The sequence below is a fragment of the Sinocyclocheilus grahami genome, unplaced genomic scaffold, assembly GCF_001515645.1.
Source record: "Sinocyclocheilus grahami isolate Dianchi unplaced genomic scaffold, SAMN03320097.WGS_v1.1 scaffold461.1, whole genome shotgun sequence".
Taxonomy (NCBI): Eukaryota; Metazoa; Chordata; class Actinopteri; order Cypriniformes; family Cyprinidae; genus Sinocyclocheilus; species Sinocyclocheilus grahami.
Window position 1 is genome coordinate 176,286 of NW_015505640.1, and position 15,945 is coordinate 192,230.

A 15,945-nucleotide genomic window follows, 5' to 3' on the forward strand; every position below is an offset into this window, starting at 1 on the left:
CCATAATAAAGAGAAAACACATTTTAGGAATCTGTCAAAAAATTGTTTAAATCAAAAAATGTTATTGTCATTATTGGGCAAATAAACTTAAACAACTAAATGGTATTCACATAAAAAAGGCCTCCTATGCCCTTCATAACAGCTTGCATTCTTGCTGGCATGGTTTATGTACTTTTTAACTGCAATTGGGTATCTGGAAAAAAAACACTATAAAGCTCTCTGCCTTTCTTTCATAGATAACAGCAACAATTATATTATAGCATTAGAAATAGCCTACTACTGTTACTAAAGAGCTTACGCATATTGAAGGACTAACGAATACAGAAGGCTAAAAAATGATTTTGGTAATCACCAGTACTGTTAGTGTAGAGCAGCAGTGGCACAAATCATAATTTGTTAAAAACCTTACATAAATTTGTTTTAATAAATTTAAGCATTGTATATAACTTTAAACCACAAACACATTTCATTACACCAAATACACACAATAATGTACTTTTTAGCAGCATCATATGACCCCTTTAAACCTTAATTTAACTTTCAACAACAGATATTTCAGCACAATGAATGTTTTTGCGCTGATTATTAATGGTCTCTGTTTTCCGTCTGTCTGACCCGCGTGCACGCGGCCGCCGCCCTTTCAGTAAAGATTTCAACTTAGCGCAGACTGTCAGTATGGACCTTTATGCAAAAATGGAAATGCTCGCGTGAATTTGTGACATTTATACATAAGGATATGACCGTTAACTGAAAGTGTTTTTGCGCCGAGGACGCGCACACATCTGCCAAAGCACCTGACAGGGCAAGCCATTACGCTAATTGATCAACTTAAATCTTAAAATAAAGAATTCTCATTTTTGGGCAGCTTGGATCACGTAACTCTCCCGCATCTCATTCTGTTTCCTCCACTATTTTTAGATGCATTTTGTCCATAGAAATGCATAATTCAGTGCTGTAATTTGATGCAACCGGCTGAAGTTGGACGTGCACTGTGGGCAGACCCGACTAATCGATAATGAGAATCTTTGTCGATGATTGTCATTATCGATAATAATCGATTTTATCGATTAGTTGTTGCAGCCCTAGACGAAACTATTTTTTCACTATTCTCTTATGAATATTTGAAATTGTTCTTTGTGTCAGAGTGCTGGACTTCATCAGAAATAGAACGCAGCATCAGTTTACTGTCATGGATTTGTCATGTCGCGCCGCATCCATTCATAAAAACGTAATTTACTCTATAGCGTGGAATGCCACGGAATTCGTCAATTTTGGACGAATAAATCAAAAGTAGGTTTATGAACTAGTGTCTGTGAATATTAAAATGCAAAAAGGCGGTTTAAATATGTATTAAAGGGTTTCATTTTAATTTCATGTAAAATAAATGTTTAATGCCTTTATTTGATTTTCAGAAAAATTAAAACAAGAATTTCTCGGGGGGGGGGGGGAGAAAAAGTTTGTAGGGCCCTATTGTTCAAAATGTTGAAATAGAGACTTTTGGACTTATTTTTTCACTGAAATAAATGTTTTTGTAATTACACAGAGTAAAGTACCAAAAAAAGCTACCGTTGGGTACCGGCACTGAAGTTCAGGTACCGATACCAGTACAGTACCGGTTAAAATGTGAACGGTACCCAACCCTAGGCAAGTGGCCGCATGATAAGCTGGAAAATTACACAGTGTAGTCTTTATCACCCTGCAGAGGTTTCTTTTGAAAAATAATCTGCTGACTGTACACTATCCCTCAGCCTTGCCGCACCCCCGTTTGCGAACCACTGGAGTAGGCGATTTGTGCCCTCTTAATTTGGTCTGTTACGATGCTCTGTGTTTGATTACTAATGCCTGTGTAGTACAGCGTTGCACACAGAGGACAAAAACATTCCGCCTCGACTCTTTATCGTCATTTGTGGTAAAATTTGCAAAGCGTACCAAATTTAACAAAACAATATAAATGCTAAATTTGAATTCATGAATATATAACGGTATCCACGGTATAGCAAAATCCATATCATGGCACAACATAATACCGGTAGTTACTTTAATACCGGTATAGCGCCCACCCCTAGAAGAAACTCATACACGCTAATGTTTTAGGGATGCATATTAAGGCCCTAGTTGGACTGAGACAAGAAGGAAACACAATAATTGTTTTTTTGCTGGCCTGATCAGGCCAGTAGTTCAGATTTTTACTTGCTGTTTTGGGTTTAGTGGTTTCCTCAAAGTCACTATTGATAGGGCAAGATTGAGATCTCTGAAACTCTAGAGCTCCTGGATCAATTTTTGTTGCCATTAAACCTGTTTGCTTTGTGTTAACAAAGTCCCTAAGCATTAAGCCACTGCCACCACATATATGCATAATTAGTGAGGGTCAGACACAGCCTGAAGTGGAGATGGCTTAATTAGTGCTGGAGTAATTGTCACTTAGCTAACCTGAGTCTCAGATACCTGAGTGAGTGCCATGTTGCTGTTCCTCAGGCAGACTGACCTGAATGAAGTAATGGTAATGTAATAGCCCTGCCATCCTCGTTAAGTTCCTGGGCTTTAGAGGCCTGGATGCGCTAATAGAGCTGTTGGAAAATGTAATGGGACGAGTCACGGGTCAGCGTTAGAACAGATCTGTCCTACATTCCTCTTTCACACTGAAACATGAGACGTCGTCAGGCTTAAATAAAATTGTGCTACTTTCTCTCTGGCTCTATTTGGTCTCAAACCACTTGACAGATGATGCTGATGTGCATGTCACTGCATTGGATCACACAAACCGAGCCAAGAGACACACAATTTACGTATCAATTACTGTCAGTGTCTGGTTATGGGATGAGGGCAAGGCAGTGTTAATTTCGTTGATGAATAATTTTCGTCATACTTTTTGTCAACTACATTTTTTTCACAGATGTCAACGAGACGATAACGAACTAAAACTCTTTTTGAGTGACAAAAACTATGACGTAAATCTATTGACGTTTTCGTCAATGAATAAAAACGAGACGAAAATGTTAGGGAGGGACGATTTGGTAAGAGATTAATTCAAACGAATCTGCTGCGTGTTTCGGAGGTTAGATGCATACATATGAACCGGCAGGACATGAGCTAACATACACTTGCTGCACGTCGCATAAAACGTAAAAAAATTTCAATATGTGGGAGTAAGAGAAGAGCAGACATATGGATAAATCTGACGACGCAAGCGAGAACTCAGTTCGGTCCGGTTTTCTGAGCGCAGACACTAAGCATACACACGCAGAGAGCGCGTCTCACAGCGCGCGCGTACTCTTTCGCGTCGCATGAATGGAGAATTACACACAAAATTATGTCGAATTGTCCGTTTTGACGAGTATTCACGTAAACACAGTTGATTAAGTGAACGTAAACAGTAGGGAGAATTTGTATCAGTACATTGCATCCATTGCAGCTGTGCATTCGGTTTTAAAGGGATAGCAGCCTAATTTAGATGCTATTGTCAGAGTCATTGGTTTTAAAGGGATAGTTCACCCAAAAATGAAAATTCTGTCATTACTCACCCTCATGCCGTTTCAAACCCATAATAACTCCGTTCATCTTCGGAACACAACACCCTTGCGCCATTTTGGAGAATATCCGCTGGACGTAAACCGCGTATGTTGTTCTGTGTCAGCCGCACCACATGGTGCTAGGGTGACGCGGAGGAGACAAATTGTTGAATAAAGTAGTTTTTGTTTTTTTTGCGCACAAAAAATATTCTCGTAGCTTCATAATATTACGGTTGAACCCCTGATGTCACATGGATTATTTTACCGATCTTCTTGCTACATTTCTGGACGTTGATCGTGGTTGTACCCTTGCTGTCTATGGGAGGGTCAGAGAGCTGTCAGAATGCATCAAAAATATCTTATTTTGTGTTCCGAAGATGAAAGAATGTCTTAGGGGTGTGGAACAACATGAGGGTGAGTAATTAATGACAGAATTTTCATTTTTGGGTGAACTAACCCTTTAATCAAGCAACAAAAGAAATACAGAAAATCACTCACTGCTCTTGACTGAAAAACTTTAGTAGCCCTAAAGATTAATCTAAATTTATTTATAGAAATAAATGTCTGCTTGAAAGAATAAAGAATATGGCAAACAAGCTGCTATAAAGAATGCATAATTTGCCTATATTACCATTGGTATTTCATTAAAAAGAAGACCATGTTCTTGTGCTTTATGAGAAGTGGTTTTATTTAATTTTAACATAAAGGCATGTTCTGTGTAACCGCAGTTAAATCAGTGTCTATCATTATAAAATAATATCAAACCTATATAGTGAGTTTGGAAATTTTAGAGAAATGCTTAATAAATGCACTGTAACTAAACCCATTAGATTTTAGCCGACTAAATTTACTGTAGATTTAGTCTACTAAAATCTTATATTTAGTCGACTAAAACTAAAAACAATTCAGATGACTAAAATATGACTAAAACTAAATGGCATTTTAGTAAAAAGACGATGACTGAAACCTAAATCAAAATTTGCTGTCAAAATTATCACTGGGACAAGGCATAACTGCATGCACGCCGCCATTCAAAAGTGATATGCCCCTACTTGTGGCTATCCAAGGTAAGATCTCAGGAAGCTTATGTAGATAAGAGGCACAGCAGTCACGTTTAATGCGGGAAGAAGCCCATGTTTGCTTTAAGGGATTTTTACTGATCGTCATTACTCTGTTTCACGGTGAATGCAACAGATAATGGCTCACATAGCATTAATGTTAGTTATGCATTGAAGTTTTGTATTTGACAGATGCATTTTTGCGAAGCAACCTAGGCCTATATTACAGTTTGTCTGTCAGTTCATGCATTTAATGGGAATCAAACCCATGCTCTGCTGTTTGAGCTACAGAAAAGCAGAGTTCATATGTTTACGGAGGTTGACTACTTGCCCAACAACTAACTAAGTTTCAGTCTTTTTAGTGTTTTAATTGAGAAATTAGCATGCAGTCCTTTAGCTTTTAGATAGTTTGTATGGAAAAGATGTCCTAAATTATCCTCTTTATTTTGAAAACATAGTTTTGCACATCCCTAGTAGTGAGATACATACTCGTTAGCTTCATAAGAAATTGTGCTTGTGTTTCACAACGTTTGGCCTCATGCTGAAGTAAGCATTCTAAGCTTCTCTGGACCAGTAGGAACATAGTGGATGGGAGATATTATTGACTTTAATCTGCACCAAAGTCTATCATTATAAAATAATATCAAACCTATATAGTGAGTTTGGAAATTTTAGAGAAATGCTTAATAAATGCACTGTAACTAAACCCATTAGATTTTAGCCGACTAAATTTACTGTAGATTTAGTCTACTAAAATCTTATATTTAGTCGACTAAAACTAAAAACAATTCAGATGACTAAAATATGACTAAAACTAAATGGCATTTTAGTAAAAAGACGATGACTGAAACCTAAATCAAAATTTGCTGTCAAAATTATCACTGGGACAAGGCATAACTGCATGCACGCCGCCATTCAAAAGTGATATGCCCCTACTTGTGGCTATCCAAGGTAAGATCTCAGGAAGCTTATGTAGATAAGAGGCACAGCAGTCACGTTTAATGCGGGAAGAAGCCCATGTTTGCTTTAAGGGATTTTTACTGATCGTCATTACTCTGTTTCACGGTGAATGCAACAGATAATGGCTCACATAGCATTAATGTTAGTTATGCATTGAAGTTTTGTATTTGACAGATGCGTTTTTGCGAAGCAACCTAGGCCTATATTACAGTTTGTCTGTCAGTTCATGCATTTAATGGGAATCAAACCCATGCTCTGCTGTTTGAGCTACAGAAAAGCAGAGTTCATATATGTTTACGGAGGTTGACTACTTGCCCAACAACTAACTAAGTTTCAGTCTTTTTAGTGTTTTAATTGAGAAATTAGCATGCAGTCCTTTAGCTTTTAGATAGTTTGTATGGAAAAGATGTCCTAAATTATCCTCTTTATTTTGAAAACATAGTTTTGCACATCCCTAGTAGTGAGATACATACTCGTTAGCTTCATAAGAAATTGTGCTTGTGTTTCACAACGTTTGGCCTCATGCTGAAGTAAGCATTCTAAGCTTCTCTGGACCAGTAGGAACATAGTGGATGGGAGATATTATTGACTTTAATCTGCACCAAAGTGCTTGTGCTTCTGTCTAGAGTTTATGAAACTATGAGGACACAGATGTGTAATCATTAATCATTTACACTAATTCTGCTATTTAGTTTTGTGCATTCTAGTATTCTGACATTATTTATAAAACCATATGTATTGATGTTTAAATAATGCACTACCCTCACAATGTAGTTATAACTTTAACACATCATGTTAAAGGCCTATTGAATAACACGTGTTGAAGGATTCATTAAAAGTGTACAAAGCAATGACAAGCCACAGATTTAATTTATCTATTGTCTGTTGGGTTGTAAGCTAATTCATTTCATGAGAACTCATTAGTTTTCATTAGTCCGGAGTTTAATAAAGTGTGGCCAGATTTAGTTTTAGATTTTTAAAAAAATTAAAAAATCATCTTTAAAAAACTTCTTTTTTGTGAATTGTCATTCATAATTTATTATTAAAATATATATATATATTTTTATTATTATTTATTTAATTTCTATTTTTCACATGCCTCTCACTTTGAATATAGCCGTGGTAGCTAGCATGGGGCTAAATTATAAACAAACATTAGACCTGAGACCGGTTAGAGTAGTGTATTTACAGCATCACGCACCACAAATGACAGTAACAGGTTTTTTTTTTTGGTTTTTTTTTTACACATCCATTGGAAACATCAGAAAGAACCTCATGTTCTTCCTCTAAGCATTTCACTTCTGCATTGTTCGAATAAAGACATGTACCGCGCCCCTGAGGTCGTCACAGCCACATGTTTTGCAGCATGTTTTGCACACTTGCACCTGTAGCACTTGCTTGTTCCCAGTGCAGCCGCTGCAGTCAGGATTCACTGGCCTTTAATTTGGATCCAGACATGGCACAGAACGTTCTGTCATCAGCCAGGTGTGGATGCACACTAGCTCCACTTAGTGGACACCGTGGTAGCTAGCATGGGGCTAAATTATAAACAAACATTAGACCTGAGACCGGTTAGAGTAGTGTATTTACAGCATCACGCACCACAAATGACAGTAACAGGTTTTTTTTTTTGGTTTTTTTTTTACACATCCATTGGAAACATCAGAAAGAACCTCATGTTCTTCCTCTAAGCATTTCACTTCTGCATTGTTCGAATAAAGACATGTACCGCGCCCCTGAGGTCGTCACAGCCACATGTTTTGCAGCATGTTTTGCACACTTGCACCTGTAGCACTTGCTTGTTCCCAGTGCAGCCGCTGCAGTCAGGATTCACTGGCCTTTAATTCGGATCCAGACATGGCACAGAACGTTCTGTCATCAGCCAGGTGTGGATGCACACTAGCTCCACTTAGTGGACCAAACAACTGAGAAAAAGCATGTTTGTGGTGTTGCTTTGTGATGTTGCCTTAAATGGAAGGATATTGTTAATTAATGAGCTGAGTGCTTCAGGTAAAAGGGCTTGTGTTCCTCAGTGAAATAGACCTGTCTCAGAGTAACACTATTATTGCCCATTTTAAATGGGAATGCTGTGTCATCTGTGGAATGTTTCTTTTGCAAACATTCCCAATCACATATTTGTCACAATATTCATCAGGGTGTAGTCACCAGCCAGCACATATTTGTGCTCACACTGACATGAGAATGTGTCCTTGTGTTTTTTCTGAACTCCTTTTTAATGGTTAAATTAAATTGTATTAATCAAAAAGCATGTCTAATTAATTAAAATCATAACAATTTAACATCAATTTATTAAAAGTTTAACAAAAATTACATGGCCTTATGAAATGTTTTATTTTTTTCCAAATTCTGATTTAGCATGTCTAATTATTTGAAAGCATAAAAACAAGTTTAATTTATTCTTACAATAGCCTTATGATTTTTTGCTCAGAAATTCTGTGTTGTGTATTTACATTTTTAAGGCATAAAATGTTCATTTAATCTATCTTTTAAGTAATGACAATTAAACAAATTAAATTTTTTGGAAAATAAAGGTCATTTAATATTACAATTAAAACATTGAAGAAATATTGTATGATTATTCCTTAAAAATAAGGTTTTAATAATTTTAGTAGTAGTAGCAGACTATTACGTACATTCTACTGAACAATAGTAATATATTTCTGCCGCAATGCCTTCAAGTTAAACCAAACTTATATTTTGACGGGTTGCCGTGAAGACCTTTACATTTCTGTGTATATGATATGAGGCTAGTTTTACTCAAATTAAATGGTCAAATGCTCATGAAGTGACTCTCAGAGCAGTTCTGGAGATGTTGTTCATGTATTTATGTCCTCATTTAGTGAGACAGCAGACGTTAATATCACCAGAAGCGTCACACGCGCTTCAGTACAAGTAGTAAACAAAACCGTGCGTCTGCGCCCATTCATAAACACAGACACGAAGAATTCATATTTAAATAGTCGTTTTGCGGCTTAATATTTACAAATACCAGTGGGAGTGTGCTCACTTGTGTGTGTGTGTGCGCACGCGCTTCGGGGCGGAACTCCGCTGTGCGTGATACAGAGAGCGCGACCATAACATAGAGCCCGAAATGACATGCCGTCGTGTAAATAACATAAGAAGGCTATTTAGTTTGTTTAATAAAAGAACAAGGTATAGACCTGTTCTATCGGAAAGGTAACTTTAAATGACTTCTGTTGTGATCTGGCGCTATAGAGAAAATATAATTAAATCAAATTTAAATTAAAAAAATAACTTGACCTTCGACTAGAAGAGGTGCGGCGCAGATCGATCATCCGCGAGAGCGATTCGAAAGCGTACTGAGCAGTCTGCTCTCTTTAGCTCTCGTGGTACTGTAATACCACCAGTATAGAGTAGCGTGGGAGCTGCGTGGAGTTCTGATCATATGAAGATGTCTGTTCATACTAGCGTTACACGACCGAAAGCGCTTGTTATGTGACCATTCATGCAAACTGTAGCATCATGCTACATAAGACAATAAATAAGATTTATATTCCGCTTTTACTCAAAACTCACTTTAAACCACCATCGAGTGTTTGTAATAACTTCCGATTGCCATCTAACAGGGCCGGATTTATGCATTGCTCAAGACATTGAGCAAATAAATATAACAAACAAAAGGGTAAAAAATGACACTATTTCCATGTCTTCCACCTTTTTTATGTAGGCTACGGAAATCACACTTTCTTTCTTCCTTTCACTCTCTCTTACAGACGCAGACATAGTGCAGACACGTGGAAACTTCTTGTCAGCGCTGCACCGCAAATTTATTATTTATCTGAAAAGCTACATGACATTTCTCAGTAGCGAGGTTCATGAAGGAGTTTAACTGTTCAAGTCCGTGTCAAGTCCGAGTACAAATTCACCCGAGTGCGTGACAAGTCCGAGTTCATTCAAAATTGGACTCGAGTCCGAGTCCAAGTTCGAGTACCCCAACTCTAGTAATCTTGCTAAAACTGATTTCATAAAATTGGTATCGAAAAAAGTATCGTTCAGGAACCGGTATCGAAGTCAAGGTATCGGTATCGATATCGAAAAATTTTGAACGATACCCAGCCCTAGTGAAATGAGTGTTACCTTGGCTTTATTTGAAAAAATATGATTCCCAATGCACACAAACTTCCCAGAATACTGAGTTCTCTGTTGGTTACAGTTTACTTCCTTTTTAATTATATTTTTATTAAATATTTATTTATTTGTGTAAAATACTTTGTCATCTAAAGTATAAGTATGTTTATTTTACAAATTTATTTTTTAATCCATTTTCAAATTATTTCAAATTTCTTAAATATTCATTAAAATAAATACAATTATATCGGCCACCGGCCACCCTGCTTTCCAAGATATCGGCATCGGCTGTCAAAAAAACAATACCGGTCGACCACTAATTTGTATGCTCTGCAGAGGAAAGTCATACAGGTTTGGAATTATTTAAAGTTGAGGAAATTACAGAATTTTCATTTTTGGGTGAAACTTATAAATTGCAGTGGAGAGAAAGCATGATGGTACTCTAGTTCTGATGGGTAAACAGTTTGGATTCTAGTGGGAGATATATGATGCTTAAATAGTGCATATAATCACCACCATAATGAGAGTTTGGCTACACATACAAAAGTTCACATTATATATTTATGTCTGAATGCTAAGAAGAAATCATTTGAGAATCTGCCTGCGTGTTTGTTTGTTTTTTGTTTTTCCTACATATCAAGTAGCTTACATTCAGATCATATGTAACGCGGTGTCAAACATGCCAGGCTTCCAAGTAGGTATGCTTTTTTTCAATCTTTGTACACATGAACACACTATGCGTGTGAAGTAAATGAGTGTGTTTCATGTGCTGCTGAAATCCAACGAGAGGCAGTGGAATTCTGCCATTGAAATCAATTTAGCGCTAATGTTATTGAATGATGTGTGTAGAGCTGCAGTAGAGGGTTTATTTGTATTTATACGAGACAGCAGTGCCTGTGCTTTTCCCCTCCTGTGCGTGAATACAGATGTATTGTTTGGAGGCAATTGAGGTCAACCATTATGTGCATGGTGGGATTTTTGTTGTGAATCGTGATTATGTTGCACTCAGGGAGTGAAGCCCTTTATTGACAATGAGCGCACACTTATTTCTTAGCGCTAACCAACTCGTCATTTGAGTGGAGAGCTGTGCGTATCATTCAGGGGCCATCGATTGGAGCCTTTCAATTGGCACTTAAATGAAAACTTGCAATGTTTATGAATAACCCATCTGCAAATTGATGGTCTGCCAAAATGATTAATAGGCTAGGGATTGATTGCCTGTTGCATAAAACAATTAGTCTGGCATTACTCTCAACAGGTTTCTCACCAGAGCAGACACTCAATATTTATCAACATGGCACAGCGGGAGCTCAGCCTGAGTGGCTCTCTTGAGATGGTACAGAGAACATACCCACTAGATGTAGTTTTACTCCGTCTTCTAATGCCCCATCTGCATCTAATATACACCATCCCCCAACAGCACGCACTGTCTCTTGCTGACAAGCCTTTTGGGAGAGAATTGAGCCGAATTGCTTGCTTGTTTACTCTCAAGTTCTACCAGTTCCTCTTCTCAGGAGACTGGTGTGTTTTTGTGAGCGTCTGATTCTGAATCTAAGGACTCGAGCTTGAATGGACTTACACAATCCGTGCAGAGATTTAGACACAACTGTTTGGAGACATGAGGGTGTGGTGGCAGACGTTCCTGTCAGATTCCATGTAACCTTTTTCTGATCTCAACTGCATGAGTCCTGCATGCAACAGGCTTTTGTGGGAGGAAAGATAGTCTTCTCTCGAGAGCTATTCACTGAGCCTGTTCGGTTCCATCTAATCATCTTTTGGCATCAGCACCTTGCGTTACCCTCGTTCAGAGGACACTGTCTACACCTCTCGCAGTTGTATAACATCCCATTGCCAATATTTACACAGGCTCAGCATTGTGTATCACAGCGCTCGGTGATATGGCAAGGCGGGGTGTGTGTGGTGACGTGTAGGCCTGTCACGATAACAGCTTTTTGTTGTGCAATATATTGCCCCAGAAATAATTGCGATAAGCGATATTATTGTCATTTTAAAGACCATTTTATGCCACTGAATATATAATCATAATGTAACAGTATAATAATGCAAGAAGGCCTACACACTTCCAAATGACAACAAGCTTAATTTAAGAATATTTAGATCATGGAAATTAAGTATCAAAACATTAGATGCCTTAAAAAACCTGAATAAATGGTAAATAAACATTTTCTAACAAAAAGTGCAAAGTAACAAATAAAAAAAAAGAAAAATGCACAAAAAAAAACTTGTACGGATATTTTTCCATCTACAGATTTTTCCGTGACCACCTTTTCTCTGTAAATGAAGGGTGCACACTATTGCTGAAAAACACAATCACTACTTAGCAGCCAGATGTTCGTATGCACAAAGGCACAGACCTCTAAACAAGACCATATCTGCTGATGAAACTTTTTGTAGAAGCATTTTTTAAATTTGAACTAGCACCTCATGACTACACCACGTTATGTTTGAGAAGCTGCAAAAGACACAGGCGCAAGTGGAATGTACAAAACATGGTGACATTAATTTTTAAGTAAATATAATGGGTGATATATTGCGTCACCAAAAATTATTGAGGTCATGTACATATATTGCGCGATAAGTTGATATATTGATTATTGCGACAGGCCTAGTGACGTGCACACACATCCTGCTGGGCATCCTTTATCCTTCATCAGTAGTACCAGAGTTATTGTATGTATGTGTTTGTCTGTCGTTTTGGCTGCTGCCTTTTAGAAGACTTTTACAAAAAAATGTAATCTTTACAGTAGTCAATTGCAGCACACCACCTCAGTTCAAAGGAGACATTTGGATTGAATTTCCTGTTGTTTGTGATATCACGTCTCATGGTTTCTGCATCTAGATTTGATCCTAATCTCCAGAGATCTTGGATATCTGAACGGATTTGGTGCTCAAGAAACATCATTATCAATGTTGTGTTAAAAAGAGTTGTGCAGCTTAATATTTTTGTGGAAACTATGATCATTTTTTCAAGAGATTCAAAAGAACAGCATTTATTCAAAATAGAAATGTTTTACTGTGGCTACGTTTACATGCACACTTTCTGGTTCAATCGGACTGAATTCATTCTGATTAATGAATCTGAATGTAGTGTTTACATGAACGCTAAATAAAGTGATTGGGTTGATGTGCGCGTTTATATGTCACAAACTTCAAATCGGAATTAATTTTTTTTGTTACATGCGCACACTGCACACATATAGAGTTTCTCACTGTTTGCACATAACCACTCTCCTACATGGTTTCTTTATTTGTTTTTAACAGCATAATTAATATTTATTATTTTATGGATAAATATACATTTAAACCGCTGTGCCGTGCTGCTCATATTCATCACGCAGTAAAAATGCCCCTCCCCGCTCCCAAAACGTGTTGCCTGTGGATGAGAATCCAAAACAAGGACTGGTGGGAGGTTGTCCTGCTCCACTTCACAGTTGCTGAGTGAAAGGAGAGTTTTATAATGACAGGACACGCATTTATACAACACTTTATTCAAAAGGAAGAGCCGTTCGTTCCGTGCGTCATACGTCATTATGCTATTTCTGCGTCATTGCACATGCGCAGTCCTTTCAGTTCATGGTTTAATCTGATCGAGTGTTTACATGCACTCTCAATCTTATTAGAAAAGGAATAAACCACCCCCTTCAATGCGATCGAAATTTAATTCCGATCGAGCTCAATCGGATCGATTAAGGTGTGTTCCGATTGAGCCGTCAATCCGATTACAAATGGATTATTTGGTTGCATGTAAACGTAGCCATTGTAAGTTTCTTCATGTGACTTTTGATCAGTTTTATCCTTGCTGATTAAAAGTGTTAATTTCTTTAAAAAGAAAATCCTGCCAATAGGGATGTAACGATTCACTCAACTCACGATTCGATTCACGATTTTGATTTCACAATTCGATTCGATTCACGATTATTATCTTCTTCTTTTTTAAGACAAATTATAAATTGAATGTGTCCTTTTATTATTGCTTGGACAAAATGCTGCACATTTCTTTGTGAAATTGAAATATAACACTATAATAATATACTAATATAGCACTTGCATATTGCTGCTCTTTTGTTGGTTTTGATTGCTTCTATTGTCCTCATTTGTAAGTCGCTTTGGACAAAATAACAAAATTTAAATATAATGTAAATGTAAATAACAAAACTACATTGAAATTTTAAAACAAGCCCCAAATCAAATAAATCTCTTCATATAAACAAAATAAGGCTTTGTCTGTGCTCTTTCCATTTAAAATTAGAGGCAACCACTGCATTTTAATCTTGATCCAAACAAAGATGCTGCATACATGCAACATGAGTAGTTTTTCATCTAAATTAGATTGTATAATTTCGAAATTTGAAGCAAAAACAGAATGGTTTGACTTAAAATATCTGCAAGAAACGGCAGACGATCTGAATGAGATGCAGATTCACTCTCTGCCAGCAGGTGGCGCTTAAAGCGTTTCCTTGGTTTCCGCTGTAAACAAAGCAGCGGCGGAACTTATGAACTCTAATATACATTATACAGAGGCAAGATGAAAAGAAAAAACACCATCTAAACTTTTCTAAAGACAGTAAGTTCCCCTCAGACATGCATTCATATAAACTCCTCTTAAACTACACTTAAATGAATCATCACATATTTTAATCGATTTTCAACCGGCTCGCTGTTAATCGTTACATCCCTACCTGCCAATATTCTAAGTTAAGTAGTCTTTCTAAGTGAGAGCAATGTGAGGTTTTCTTTTTCTTTCTTTTAAATGCATTTATTTATGTATCTATTTATTTATTATTGTTTAATTAATTCGTTTATTTATTTATTTTTATTGTGGTTTGGTTTTATTTTATATAATTGACAGCATCACCACTATTAGGTTGTATTTACACTGCGATGCCAAATTCACAGACCTGATCATTTGGATCAGCAGCCATTGTCAGTCAGACAGCACTCAATTCAATTTGAGTCTGTACTACCAATACTGCAGAAAGGCTGGTATTGTTCTAGTATCTTTATTTTCATATTGGTACTTGGTACTAAAGCATCGGTAGCCTACATCTAACATGCCTACAATGTTAATTTTCATTTAACAGAGCAATTTAACATTGATTTGACTTGGGTTGGTACCCTTCCTCTGCCAGGAACTGCTTTATATTTGGCACCGCATATCTGTCCTCTATAATCACATGCTTAAAGTCTTTATGGTGTTTTTAATATGCTTTTAGACAAACCATGTGCCAATGTATTAATCAACACCATTGCGGAGTATTTTTCCCAAGGGCAGTCCAAGAAATGCAGTTTGAAACAGCCCTCGGTTTGCTACGTCACAATCCAATAACCAATCACGTCAAGTGATCGATTCCTATCACTAGCATGCAAAATATACCAATACCAGCACAAAACCAAAAATACATCAGAGCAAAAAACCCATAAAGCTGTGGTTTAATGTGAAATTTAGAACCGCTAACTTGCATTATAACCCGTGGCAACAGTGTAAATGTAGCCCGGAGACTTCACACGCGTATGCTCGCGGGCGCGAATTAACAATCACAAACGGTTGTATTCGAGTCTTCAAGGCATTTTAGGACACAACATCGTCAAGTAAGTAACTTTAACGAATGTTACAGTATTCACTGTAGTTGTCCGCTAGTAAAAACATAGTTTTATCAGTCATTATCCGTGTATGCCATTGTTTTGCGGTTACTACAGTTCAGTGGATCAGGAGGCGCTGGCTGGTGTGACTGAGTGGAGGCGGGACTAATTTAAAAATACATAGATCCGCGTATAGTAAATGAGGCAAGGGTGTAGAGTTACGTTCAAGCTATTTTAAGGCATGAGAATTTTCACAAGAAAAAACATTTAAATATGTCATTTTGATGTTCAAAGATAAGGTTTAAGGGATAAAATATTTGACTACAGGGGGACTTTAATAACTAGCCGGCTCCCCTGGTTTGTAACCACCTGTCTAGTTTGACACCCGATACTCGAACAAAGCTAATCAAAACACATGGCAAATCTTTTATCTTCTAATCTGTACTCATTGTCTATGCCACTCATGTGCCTTGTTTAATAATAGTCGTACTTTGTTTCAAACCTGTGTGTGTGTGTGTGCACTAAATATGATTTAAGGCACTGCACTCCTTCAGCTGTTGGAGGTTTAGTTGGAGTAAGTCTTTAGTGTTTTGTTTTGTCAAACATGTAGACTTTTGAAAGAAATGTTGCCATTTATATTCAACTTCAATTATTACATCAGTTAAAAGCATTCTCTCTCTCTCTCTCTCTCTCTCTCTCTCTCTCTC

General features: G+C 37.2%; 1 protein-coding gene across 5 annotated transcripts in view; it reads left to right on the forward strand.

Moving 5' to 3' along the window:
- The window catches only part of LOC107552931 (histone acetyltransferase KAT6B-like), a 57,585-nt gene that overhangs the window by 21,882 nt on the left and 19,758 nt on the right, over positions 1 to 15,945 (forward strand). The gene's annotated exons all lie outside the window — the stretch shown is intronic.